The sequence below is a fragment of the Solanum tuberosum genome, unplaced genomic scaffold (genome assembly GCF_000226075.1).
Source record: "Solanum tuberosum cultivar DM 1-3 516 R44 unplaced genomic scaffold, SolTub_3.0 scf00268, whole genome shotgun sequence".
NCBI classification, from domain to species: Eukaryota; Viridiplantae; Streptophyta; class Magnoliopsida; order Solanales; family Solanaceae; genus Solanum; species Solanum tuberosum.
Window position 1 is genome coordinate 826,732 of NW_006239190.1, and position 14,657 is coordinate 841,388.

General features: G+C 30.6%; 1 long non-coding RNA gene across 1 annotated transcript; it reads left to right on the forward strand.

Moving 5' to 3' along the window:
- Nucleotides 1–844: 844 nt before the first annotated feature.
- LOC102602641 (uncharacterized) lies at nt 845–1,885 on the forward strand. Its single transcript, XR_368159.2, has 2 exons — nt 845–949; nt 1,024–1,885. It is a non-coding gene; the product is annotated as an uncharacterized lncRNA (long non-coding RNA).
- Nucleotides 1,886–14,657: the final 12,772 nt, after the last annotated feature.

Sequence of the window (14,657 nt, forward strand, 5' to 3'; positions counted from 1 at the left end):
GCCCCCCCCCCCCCCCCTTTAATTATTAGTATTGTACAAAAATAAATGTGTCAATTATTGCTCCTTCATTTATTCATATTTTTTTAGTACCCCCTTCCCCCTCCCTATTTTCACCATTTATTTATTAATATTTTTATAAATAAAATTAATACATAATTATTAATATTTTTAATGACTAATAAAAATTACATATTCAAATTATTTATAACTCATATCTCTTCATCTTACTTATAACTCATATAAAATAATATAATAACAAAGAAACAATGAAGAAATTCAACAATATTTTTAAAAGAAATTAGAATTTGTGTAGAATGAAGCACTCCTACAAAACATAGAGAAAATTAAAATATAAAATAACATTTTCAACGTACAATATATAATTATTTCAAAATATGACTTCTTATTATATTTACTTCACATCATAAATATTTTTTTTTACTATATACATATGAATAGTTTGTACTTAAAATAATGCACAAAATTTCTATTTTATATACCGAAAAAAGATTTAAAAAAACATATCATATAGTATATGAAGAGAAATATCAATATTATCTTATCTGACACTAAACCTAAATATAAAATATTACATATTATGTTATTAAATAAGAAATTATCTATTTATAAAATTAATATATTTTTATATATAAAAAATAAAAATATATAAATTTATTAATTTCTTTTATTACCACGCAAAACACGGACAATTTCACTGTCCATGAAAACTTATTGGACTATCAAAATTCTTAGCCCATTGGACTATCAATATTCTTAGCCCAGAGGAGAAATAGGAGAATTTTCTGTAATATTTCAATAAATCCAGGTTGAATCTGTCATTTCGCTAATAGGGTTAGCCGCAGAGCTTCTCCATCTTAAAACCTAGAAACCCTAGCAGAACCTCTATAAATGGATAGTCACCGCCCACCTACCTGCCATCATACACTCAGTGAGCAACATCAAACTTCTCTTCTTTTTCCTCTTTTACTGTTTTTTCCATTAATTTTATTTGCTTTGATGTAGAAGGAAGAGTCGCTATGAGGACTCTGTAAAAGATCAAGCTCAACAGACCGGATTGCCAGGGGCTCATGCCTTTGCATGTCGATCTCCTTCTTCCCTGAGCCATCTCTTCTTACATCTTTCATTTTTTATATCTATTTTTGTAAACAATTTTTGGGGAGGTTGATTTTGCTATGAGGATTCTTAAGCTCCCTCTTCTGAGTTAAAGCTGAGGAAACTTGCTGGCAGAATCGAACCAATAATAACTAGCCACTACTGAGTAATTTCAATCCTCCCTCAGATCTACTTTTTTTTAAAAAAAAATCTGTTTGTACATTTGCCGTTTAATTCTCTTTGTTTTTGTGCTAATTTATTGTCACGGTGACGACTCCATAAAATTCAAGCTCAACAGACCGGATTGCAGGCTTCTCTATTCTTAGAGTAAGTTTGCGTGTCGAGTACCCCGCTGAACTGAGTGACTTTTCTTTTTAATTTATTTATTTGTGAAATTGAGATCGTGATGAGGATATCTAAGCTCCCTCTTCTGATATCGGTGAGGAAAGTTGCTGGCAGAATCGAACCAATAAATTAATTTGCCATTACTGAATGATCTTTAGTTTTTGTTGTTGTTTTTATGGTGATGATGATGAAGCAATTATTATTATTCCAACACTTGGACTGATTTTATACCGTGATTACATTATTGCATCTGAATCTTTAAGGCTAATATTCAATTTTATTCAAGTACACATGCTTTGTGCAAATTTTAATTGTCACCAGAAATCACATGATGATATACATATCAATCTTAGGACACCTTTGGACACAACCAGTTATGGTTGTGAATGAAAATAATTTTTGTTCTGATGATGATGGTGACTTTTATTATATCTTTTGCTTCGTATGACAATGTGATTTATTTTCTGTTTTCCTTTAATTTATTACTAAGAAGAATCACGATGACGACTCCATAATATTCAAGCTCAACAGACCGGATTGCAGGCTTCTCTATTTTTAGAGTTTGCTTGCGTGTCGAGTACCCCGCTGAACTGAGTGATTCTTCTTTTTTAAGTTTTTTTTTCTTTTAAATGGAGATAAATTAATTTGCATTTGTTGATTGATTGATTGATTGATTTTATAACTGTTTTAAATGAAGAAATTCATTTTATTTTAATACATGGATTGGTTTTATACAAGTGATATTTGTATTGCAATTGAATTGTATACTACATACAAATCAAAATTTAATTTGGATTATGTTAAGTAGATAACCTTTTTGCAATTACTAAGTGATGGTTTGGATTTTTTTCATTGCTACTCTAAAAAGTGATTGAATACTAATACAATTATTATCCATTCCAAATTACATTTAACTTTGATCTATTTGTACAAGATAGATATATACATGTATTTGGAGATTGAAAAGACGGATAATTAAATCTTAAATTAGTGGAATTTGTGTTTGCTTGTCCTTCACAAATTACTCTATTAGTTGCAAATTAATTGCCATTTAATTATAATGGCTGTAAGTTTTTAGTACTAAATAATTAACTTTAGAGTTGTCAACTAGGCTTTTTCGACTTATTTGATCCAAATAATATAAGATTAGACTAAGATTTTTGAAACCCATTTTAATGTTTTTTTAGCTCGGTTGAGTAAGTTTATTAATTCGCAGGGCTTAATCAATGTGATTTGGATTAACTCGTTGTTTGCAATAAATTTTAAAGTGATAGAAAATAAATTACAATCACAAAAAAAAATGAAGAAACATAATTTGATTTATCAAGATTGCGGGTACAATTCTGGTGGTCCCTTAATTCTTCTCTCATAAGATATTTATTCATAATTCAAGGGTTGTTTATGGTGTATTTCTTGACTTAGGATGATTTAGACTTGATTTACATAATTTAAGGGTCGTTAGTGGTGTATTTGTCAAATTAAGATGATTTAGATTTGATCTTTTTATGAATATTTCATGATTTTATGGAATATTTGAGATGTATTTTCAAGAGAAAATAATGTCTTTTATATAGGCAATGAACTAGGGGTTTAGGGTTGTAGCCTCCAAGAATTTAATTGGAATTAAACACACCTTGTAGAATCCCAACTCAAATTGAACATGTCCTGTAGAGTGTCACAAAATTTCAACGTCTACACTCGTGATTAAATACAAAATAAAGTAAAATACTAAAATAAGCCAATAATAAAAAGAATATTATTGGGGAAGGAGGAAAGGCCTTCTGATGTTCAAATCCTATCATCAGTATGCCGTTTTCCTCATGCAACCACCTCTCCCTACAGAAATAAACAGGATTTAATGCTTGCACCCAGTGTTTCATGGTTTGCAAGTTTGGCTTCGCTGTAACATTGTAATCATTACTATATGTTTTAATGTTCAAAAAAAAATAAAAAAAATATTATGTTTTTAAATGGGCTACAACAAATTTAGTTGAGTTTTGTCAAATCATAATTTGTGTGCGGTTGGATCAACCGTCTTAGTCCATATTATTGGCTCTACCCAATGGGTTATAAACAATAAAAGACTTGAAACATTGGTGAATGATAGTGTATTCAGTGATAAATGAAAAAACTATAAACTACACAAATAATTTTATCACAAATTAAATTTGTTGGACTAATCTGGTCCAAATAATGAATTGATAAGATTGGAGTAAGGTTTTTGAAATCCATTTAAATAATAAGTTTGTTAATCCAAAGAGCTTGAGCAATGTGAATCTAGTTAGCTCCTGGACTAAATAATAAAATAAAATATTAAGAAAATATTTTTTTGGCCAGAAAATTTGGTCAGAATGATATTTTATCTATGTTATTTCATCTTTTTAAATATTTTTCCCTTTCTAACTTTAATACATTTTAATTAAAAAATAAAAAAAAGATCAGTTTATTTTAAAATAAAAAAAATATTATAGTTTTTTTATTTTTCTGATCAAATTTTGGCCAAACTTTCTGGTCATTTAGCACTTCCCAAATATTAAAATAAGCAAGTAAAGAAATATTATGTTTTTAAATGGCCCACAAAAGTCTTAAGCCTCATTTGTTTGCACTTAATGGGGGTCTGAATCTTAATCATTCAGATTCAGCTCATTAAGTGTGTTTGATTTTTAAGTCTGAATCTTATTAAGATTCATTCCATTAAGTTCATTTTTTTCTTTTTTTAAAAATCTCTTAATGAGTCTTAATGAATCAAATTTATAACAGAGTCTTAATACCATTCAGACTCTAAGCGTTCTTTCATAAATCAATTATCTTCTTCCTTGCTTCTCTTCTGGACAAGTTTCAAGTTTCTTCCTCTCCTTTTCCAATCAAATACCATTTCTTTTCTTTTGAATAAGTAAGTTTTCATAATCTTTTACAAGTATTTATCTAATATTTTTAATATATACAATATTCTTGGGTGAATTGATATTTATGAAGAACTCTTTTTGTCACAATTTGTTTGTTGTCAAAACTTATTTGGAATAAGTTATCATTGTTTCTTGAGAAAAAATTATTTGAGAAAACAAATAAATCATTTTTTTTCTGGGATGGGTTATAATCTTTTTTTTTAAACAATTTTTTGGAAGAAGTATTCTTGGTTTGGATTATAACTTTTACTGATATAATGTTTAATTCCTAATTTAAAAATAAATAAATTATGCACATTGAGCTATAGAAAACAAACAATCTTAATGATTTAGTGTTCAGATCTAGAAACTACATCTTAATATTCAAACAAGCATTCAGATTCTGACATCTTAATCTTAATATTCAGATGTGCATTCAGATTCAGACCTCTTAATCTTAATGAAAACAAATAAGGCCTTAGACTAATTCTATCAAATCATAATTAGGGTGTGGTTGGATAAATCGTCTTAATCCATATTATTGACTCTACCCAATGAGTTATAAACGATAACAAACTTGAAATATTGGTGAATGATAGACTTGGTGATTGAATACCAAATAATAATTTTAAAACTACCTAATTACACAAATATTCTTACATAAACTAGGTTTGTTGGATCAATTTGACTCAAATCATGATTTGATATGATTGAGTTAAGAATTTTGAAATCTATTTAAGAATAAAGTTATTTAGTCAGGCCTGAGTAAGTATGTTGGTTTGTGGGGCATGAGCAACGTGGGTCGGGCCAACTAGTGGGCCAAATAAAAAAATAAGGACAAGCAACATAAATCTTAATAGTTTAGAAGCAAATTACTTCCCTTCACGTGAATTTTTATGAATCTAATCAAAATTTGGAATTCGAATACATGTATCTGGAGCATCCAGATACATGTATCTCTAATACATGAGGTTAAAATTAGATGTAATTTATTCAGATACACTATATTCAGGTGAATTAATATATATGTGATTCTTTCTCACCTCTTTCCTATTTCGCTCGCCTCTCTCCTCTCTCGCCCATCTCTCTCCCTCTCTCACTGGCCTATCTCCCTACATATTTGCATTAGAATGTCGATATACAAATAATCCTATCTAGTATCCCAGATATATATCTAATGCGATTTGCATGTATCTGGATACATAGACTATCTTGCTCACCTCTCTTCCTATTTCAGTGTATCTTATAACAAAAATACATGTATCTAACAAGGGCGGTTCAACGAAATATGTGGCCTAAAGTCAATTCTTAAAAACGGACTAAATATACTTCACTCATTTTATTTTATATGTTTTGATTTGACTCAGCATGAAATTTCAGACATACAAACAAAATATAATATAGTTGTCTAAAATTAAAAGTGTGTATAACATACAAAAAATATTTTTTTGAATCGAACATAATATTTATTTAGAAAATTTTTGAATTCATGAGCAATATATATATATAATACTCTTAAAATTTAGTGATTTGGGGCCTTAAAAACCTTGGGTCCTAAAACAAGTGCTTTACTTCCTTTAGGCTTCAGCCGGCCCTGGTATCTAAGTGTATTTGATTTGAAATTTGGTATGACATTATTAATTAATGAGACAATATGTAATTATTTCAAACTATTGAGAGATTAGTAAATATGATAGGAATATTTGTGTAATTAGGTAATTTTTGGATATATTATTAAGAAAATTTTATAAAAGCCAATAGTATAGGTGTATATTATATCGTTTAACGGGGATTTTGCTGTTTACATAACATTGCTACTACTTGTTTTTTTGTATTAAAGTTATGAAGCAATTGTATCACATATACAATTTAGGTTGTTGTCTGCTCAATTCTTTAACTGATGCGAGTAGTTAATTTACAGTACTTACGAAATTTATTTATTGTAGATTGTAAATGAGATGGCACTAATAACCTATCCTAAAAAGTTTTAAAAACAAAATTTGATATATTTTATTTACCTCATTGACTTCGTTTTCTTTTTATAGAGTTGTCTGGGAAAAAGGCTATATATACCCCAACTTTGTTATTTATAACTGACATACCACTCATTACAAAAGTGACTTACAAATATCCCTGTTATTACAAAAGTGACTCACAGTCACATATACTCATGCCCTTACAAAAATTATACACATATCATTTTCATCTAAAGAATGTGAAAAAATAATTTTAAATTTATTCTTTGATTTTTAATATTTTAAAAATTCATGTAGGAAGGTATATGATTTTTTCACGCATGAATTATTTTTTAACTTCTTTAATTATCATTATTTAAGTTTCTTATTCTTATTCATTTTTTCTTTCATTCTTAGTGTAGAAATATGAGAAATAAAAAGAAAGAAGTGTGAATGGAAAAGGAGAAAAAAAAATTGAAACTAATATTTTTTGTGGCATATTGTAATTTAAAACTTTTTTTTTGCAACTATATTTTAAATTAGTCTTGTATTTGTGGAAAAAAAAAACGTTGGGCCAACTACGATAAATTTTACAAGAAAATTAGTGAAAAATATTAGTCAGATATAATTTCTAATTCAGCATGAAATAGGAAATTGAATATAATTGTATAAATTTTCTATCAAAATAACATTATAGCTTTGTTGGATAATTATTTTAAAGTAGGAACATATAGAGCTTATGTTTGCCTAGTTATAATGATTTTCCAATTTTCAATTCCAAAATTGAAATTCAATCCATTAATGAGATATTTCGAACAAAACCTAAAATGACATATATATTTTTGTGTATAATATAATTGGCTTATTGATTTTCTATGTAATCAGTGGCATTGTAAATTAAAATTTAATGCAGAAACGTATGTTATTACGTACATGTAACGACCGGTCTCCGTCGTTATGGAAAAGCCAATGGGGAAAGAATTTGGGCCAGAAAACTTTTGAACTAGACTTGGAAATTTTAGCCTAGTCCAGACTTGGACGAAATCTGAGTCAGGTGAGGTCTAGGGAAATCTGGTAATGAATGAGGTGTTAAATTATGAATTTGATCACATGAGTGGACAACCAAGACGTTAAGGAGCCTGTACGACTTTACGAAATCGAATTCGAGCGAGTAGAACTCCCGAAACTGATCTTGGCGTGAAAGGGTAGTTTTTGAACGTCAAGGGTTGAAGGAGTGTTGCGAAATGGGAGCTTGGAACTCGAATTCCGAGCTTCCGCCTCCGTGCAAGCCGCCGGGGCAAGATTAAACTCGCCAAAATGGGGCTGCTGTGGCGGGTTGGGGCCCGCCCGGGTGGGGCAGTCGCAACTTAAATCAGAAAAAAACCCCAAAATCATTATTTTATGCAAAACTTCGTTCTTAAGAGCTAAGGAACGACCCAGGGCAGTTCTTGACAGTTTTCCACGAATTCTAGCCCTAAAGGTAAGATTATTACTCCCCTAATCCGTAATTTGATTCTTATAACTTAGAATCTTGGGTAATGATCGTTGGAGGAGGGTTGGCCTGAAGTTAATGGTGGGAAAATCCCTAATTGAATATTAGGATCTTGGGTTTGGCCTTGGATTGATAGTTTAATTATTATCCGGATAAATTAGGCCTTGTTTATTGATCCTTGCGTTATTTATCTATTTTAGACCAAGAACAAGTTGAAAGAATCTGGAAAGGGAAGGCTCAAGTGTCTTAGGAGGATTCAAGCTTGGTTTCGAGGTAGGTGATGGTTCGATTTCCTGTTTATGTGATATATGCCGGTTAATTGTTTCATTGTATGCATGCGTGTATGTGAATAGGGAAATGTGAACTGAATCTAATGAAATGATTATGTGCGAACAATTACATGCCATGAACTTGTTACTTGATTGTGTGACTATGTGCACTATTTCTTATGGTGTGGTTGTGATTGTGGTTGTGCTGATTGGATCGAGTGTCACGTTCCGACACATATATTGGATCGAGTGTCACGTTCCGACACATATATTGGATCGAGTGTCACGTTTCGACACATGTATAATGGATCAGGTGTCACGTTCTGACTCACTAACAGTTTGGGTGTGGGTTCCATAAGAGGACCACTTGTGATTATTACATTCATATCTTTCTGTCAGTGATATTGAGAAATTGTATGTTGCTCCTAAAATGATAACTGAGTTATGCATTCTGTATATGTGTGTTTACTGTGTTGTAATTGCTTGCTTGTATTTCGCTTACTGGAGTGGCCGTGTGATCCTATCAGTACACTGTGGTTGTGTAATGATACTGCACTTGCTCGTTCTTTATTGAGTACATGACATCTTCAGGCGGCTACTGATAGACCTCAGCTAGAGGATCATTGATCGAGACCGGATTCAAGGGTGAGATAGTTCTTCCAGGCTGCCATGGGTCCTCTATTTGTTTAGTCCACTCTTTTCGGACTCTGATTATTTAGTTAGACTTATTCGTAATGTTTAGTTTCGGGGTTGCACCCCTTTTCCTTAGACTTGTTGAATTATAGAGTTTTGGTGCAATGACTTTCAGGTTCTAGGGGTTGAACTTCCGCAATAGTTTTGTTTAGCTGTTTATTTAAAACCTTTAGAGTTTATGGGAACTCAATTTTTACTAGTCATTTAAACCTGCTTTCGTATCTTTAAATGCTTTAGTTCTTGAAGTTGCTTAGTCTGGTTGTAGTAGTTATTCTCTCACCGGAGAATTAGTGTAGGTGCCAATCGTACATCATAAGCATACTCATCTAGCAATTGCAATAAACAAAATGGAAATGAAAGAACAAAATAATTACACTTGGGAGGAAACATTTCTCCCTCTCTAGGGCGATTTCGTTCTTCGGCATGAACTCAAAGTTTCTAATTAAGAATGAAGTGATATTTATAAAATGTTAAACCCTACCTATAGATGGTAGTTCCAAAATATGAACTTTATCAATTTGAGTTTCAAATTAGACCAATTTTTTATTTATTAAGTTCGAGATATACTATTTTTATTTAGTTAACAGATCTCTTAACATTTCGTAATGTACAATTACGAAATGTTATGGACAAACAAATATGTGAAAGTTGGCTAAAATGGCTCTTAAATTTGTGTCCATTCAACAATGAGATATACTCGCTTCGATTCAAATAAATGTGTTTTTGAAGTTGACATATTCATTAAGAAATTTATTTAATAATATTAATTATATTAATTATTTAACTATATTATTCTTTATATTTCCTTAGAGTTATTAGATAATTTATTTTTAGATAGAGTAATAAAAAGTAGTTTTGAGACAAAATAATTAATGTCTTCTTGGTTTTTTAAATTGTTATTTTTTTAATTAAATTGGTTTTTTAAAGGAGGAAATTTAGAAATAGTGATACTTTGAGCCATAATTATTGACGATTAGCAATAATTTGACTAATTATCAAACATAGCATTAGTTTATGTTAAAAAAAGCTCGCGATACAACGTATCGATTCACTCTGTATCAGTGTATTAATTCGCTATGTATTTTATTATACATGTTCGCATTGTATAGATTCCCTTTGTCACATTGTATAGATTCCCTCTTGATCAAAGTGAACAAATACATAACGAATTGATACACCGATACCAAGTGAATCAATACACCTCTACGCGAAAAAATACAACAAAAAATAGATTAAACCTAAAACTCTCGTTATGTATAATAATTTTTTTAAACTCGTATTTCAAATAAATACAAGACATACATTTGCTATGTCAGGTAATTATTGTTTTCTAAAGTGACTTATTTTGGATCAGAGATTATTTTCCTAAATCATGAACTTTTATTGTTGTGTTATCTCTATTCAACGCTTCAAAATTGACAGGTTAGGTTAAAATTAGGAAAAGTAGGTCTCTATATTTAAAAATGATAAATTTTGTTGGATATCTAGGCCAGGAAGCATTGATATTTTGAATTGGTTTTTGACGGGAGGGATACAAAACACCTCACCAATATCTCAAATACTTTTTGTTAAAGGAAAATAATATAAATATACTGTATTAAGATTTAATATTACAAAATCTAACAGTAGTTTTTACTTTTCAAAATTAAAAGGGAAAACTACCTAATTATACCACCATTTCTATCATATTAATAAAAAAAAATTATAGTTTGAAATAATTACGTACATATTGTCTCACTAATTAGTAATTTCATAGTATATTTCAAGCTAGATACACCTAAATACATATATTTCTGCTACCAGATACACTCTGAAATTAGGGAGAGAGGCAAGGGACAGAGCGAAAGAGGCAAGCGAGATAAGAGGAAGGAGAACGAGAGAATCAGTGTATCTCAGATACATGCAAATCACACTGAATACATGTATCTAAGATACCAGATTCATTCGAAATACATTATGAAATACCGATACATAGAAATAGAGGTGAGGGAGAGAGTCAATGTATCATAGATACATGCAAATCTACTTGAATACAACGTATTTGAAATAAATTACACATAAATTTTGATCCCATGTATCCCGACATCAGAGGCGGAGCTAGGTGGGGGTTCATGGGTTCGGATGAACCCACTAGTTTTTTCGTAGACCCTATATTTATATTAGAAAATTAAATAAATATATGTATATTAACATGTGAACCCCCAAATAAAATTGTTTTAGAACCCCCAAACTTCTAACCTTGGCTCTGCCTCTGCGACCGACATGCCTGTTGCATGTATTTGGGAACCGCAATCTGGGACAAATGCTAATTTCGAAAGCTCACTAGATAGCACGTAATTAATCCTAAGCTAGTGAAATTTATATTGTTTGCCCCAATAAAAAGGGAATGATAACCATGATCATTGGTTTCTTGGTATAAAAGGTGGAATGGACTAGCCCACCACATTTAATTTGGGCCATATTGTAAGTTGGACACTCAAGTTGACATATTGGGTTTGGGTCCATCCTACGAACAGCAACAGCTTCATCAACTTGGCCTCTTTACATTCATCAACGCATTTGCGCCCACAATTTCTAGATATTTTTTTGAGCTTTACCACAAAGTTTCTTTGGTCGGCCACAAAATTAGTTTCTTATTTTCTTTACACTGATAACTATGTGTTTGAATATATTGTGGTAGATCTCCATTAATTCCTTTATTATGCATATATACCAAAGATTAAACAAATAAAAAAATCACCTAGCTCCACCGTGGTGTAAAAAATCACCGGGTCAACATTTGCTTTTCAAAACAAAAATTAGGTGAAACTAGGTAACTAGACATATTTCACTACCATATATAGTATTATGGGAATTTTTCACAAATTACTATTATAATAAACTTAATTATACTTCACAGCTATAGTTTGCATATTTACGTGTTGTAGCTACAGTTTAAGTTGTCTCGTTTGTATAACTCGCGGGTTTGTATAATTCGCGAGTGGGTTTGTTTAATTGACGGATACGTTTGTATAATTGAGTTATTTTTGTATAAACTCGAAATAACGAATTTATACAAACACAAAGATCTGAACTTTAAACCGTTATACAAATTATATTATATAAAGTTACATTATACAAAAGTTATACAAATTCTGAATCATACAAACGTTCGAATTCTACAAACTCGAAACCCCATTCCACGTAATTATCACTGAATGTTTGTCACGAGTGGTAATTAACTAAAACTATAGCTATGATGATTAATTAACTAGTATATGTTTGCTTAACCATGTAAGTTTCCCTATTATTATTGCATATACTTTCAAAATATTATGTATCTTGCCACTAATCAAGAGTTTTCTACCATATATCGAGAAAAATACACCTAGATACATGTATCTGGTGTTATTCACATGTATCTAGGATAACATATACATAGGAGAGTGACGAGCGAGATGGAAAAGAGGTGAGCGAGATTTGTTATGTATTCCAGATACATGTGAATCTACTTGGATATAATGTAATTGGAGATAATGTATTTAGAATAAATTGAACCCCATGTATCCTGAGATACATGTATCTGAATGTATCTAGATGTACCAAAATCTGATAAGATATGTAATATTACAAACTAAAGTATAAGTAAGTAGCTTCTAAATTAGTGGAATTTAAGTAAGTTTCCCAAAAATTATGCTCGGTTCGTTTTGCTTTTTCCTTTTGTCTTAGTTCAATCACGAATAAAGTCCAAAAGTAGAATAAGATGTAATTTTCAGAAGCATTAATGGAGATAAATTAGTTAAAAACTTTTCTGGTTTTGGAAGCAATACGACAATAATAGGAAAAAATGGATATTTTGTTGACAAGATCATGGGATATTATGAAAAAAAATGTACACGTGTTAGGATCCCACATCTTTTTCAACAAAAACTTGTTTAGATATTTTTGAATTTTCTTTGGTCTGGTAGTGGCATGATTTGCGTTTGAGGCCAGAAATTCTATCCACTATACAAAGTAGTTGTAGTTGTAGTAGTACCAAGAATACAGGTAGAAAGGCATAAAATTTTGGCCCTTAATTCCATTTCTTAAAATCTAAGTGAGTGCTGCTATGATTGCACCATAGAAAACGATGTACTTATTGATTAGCCATCTGTATTATTAGTTCACAATTCAAATTTTGAAATTTAAAATAATTAGTTATATATAATTATGAGAGACGTATTGAAAATATTTTTGAACTTGATGTAAATTCTTAGTTTCGTCTTTGAATTACTGACAGTCTTGACTAACTAAACTTAGATACACCTCCGATCTGCCACATGATATAGCAAATGATTTTAACTCTTATAGAAGCATGAAACTCTTAATAAAAAGCCGAGAGAAGTGTTGAAAACACTCCTAAAAGGCTAAACTTGAAGAGAATTCAGGAGTGTATTTCACTCCGGTTGCAAGATGCATGGGGTTCAGTCAATAGTTTTGGGATAAAAATAATAATTTGCGCCGAATTTAGGGGTGTTTTTAGTACTTCTCTCTGTAATAAAAGATGAACTTGTTTAAATTTCGAAATCTGAAAGATGCTACATAAATTGAAACAAAGATTACATAAAAAGGGAATTTGCTTCAGTTACGCATCTGAATTACCTGATTTAAGATTCATCATCCTCCACTATGGGAAGGCAACAGAGAGGAATTTTCTTCAATTACGCATTGTATTGTGGACTCGGGATAAATACGATGGCGACATTTTTTTATTTTATATTATCAGTATAGTTTAGTTTAGTTTAGTTTCTTATGGCAGGTTCGTTTCCATTTATCAAATTACTGATGGATATTAACTAAACTCAAGAACTATTTAAAATGGGCACAAAGTGTGAAATTAGTGTAATTGGTTTATTTTGGTATTAAACATGAGAGACTATATTATATATGTTGTTATACATTTCCCTTAATGAATTTCATACAATAATAAAATAAAATGCAAATTAATCATTAGCTTAATTCCTTTACAAAGACCGTTTGGTTGAAGGAACACTTGAGATTTTATTAGCTAAATAATAGTAGTAATTAATGTCTATTGCAATATGAGATTAGTTCGTTTTTTTCTTTGTTATTGACGTAATTGATAACGTTGGATTCTCATGAGTAAAAAATGACAGTCTGATGCACAAAACAACTCGCGTTAGTAGGATTCAGAAAAGGGCCGCAATCCAAGAGGTATGATACAGTTTATAATATTAGTGACTGTTTTCAATGACTCGATCTAAGGTTACTATTGTCTCCTCAAATGGAGTACTAATAACTTCCACCTAGGTGCTTCATTTCTACGTATGTATTTTACTCATAGAAACCACACATTTGTTTATAGTACATAATATAATACATTTGTGGATTTGGTAGCTAGTAAATAGTATTGTCTAAAGGCCATTGATAGGTAGCCATAATGATTCAAGGATCACCTTTCAAAGATACCCTCAGATATTTTCTATGGGACCCAATTACTAGGCGCTACAAATTAGCTTCAATACTTTTTTCTTGGTTTAAAACATATATTAGGTGTGCAAAATCATTAACTCCATTGATTTGAATTAGTGTCATAAAAGGTTTTTTTAGGAGCTCTTGATAAAGAGAACTTCATTAATCTCAAACTCGAAATCTCTTGTTTAAAAAAATAATTTTGTCATTTCACCATATTCTTGGTGGTAGTGGCAATTTATAATTCTACCTTTTCAAAATTAAGATCCAATGCATGTTTTTGAAAAAGTGAAGCACAATTGGTCTTAGTATATATGTACTGTGTTTTATCATGATGATCCCAACTACAACTGGTCCTCTTGTTCTAAAGTCTAAAGTTTAATTTTTTTTAGGAGGCATTAAAAGTCTTAATCCACTTGTTTTGCAATTTTGGGGGGGGGGGGGGGGCAGGGGG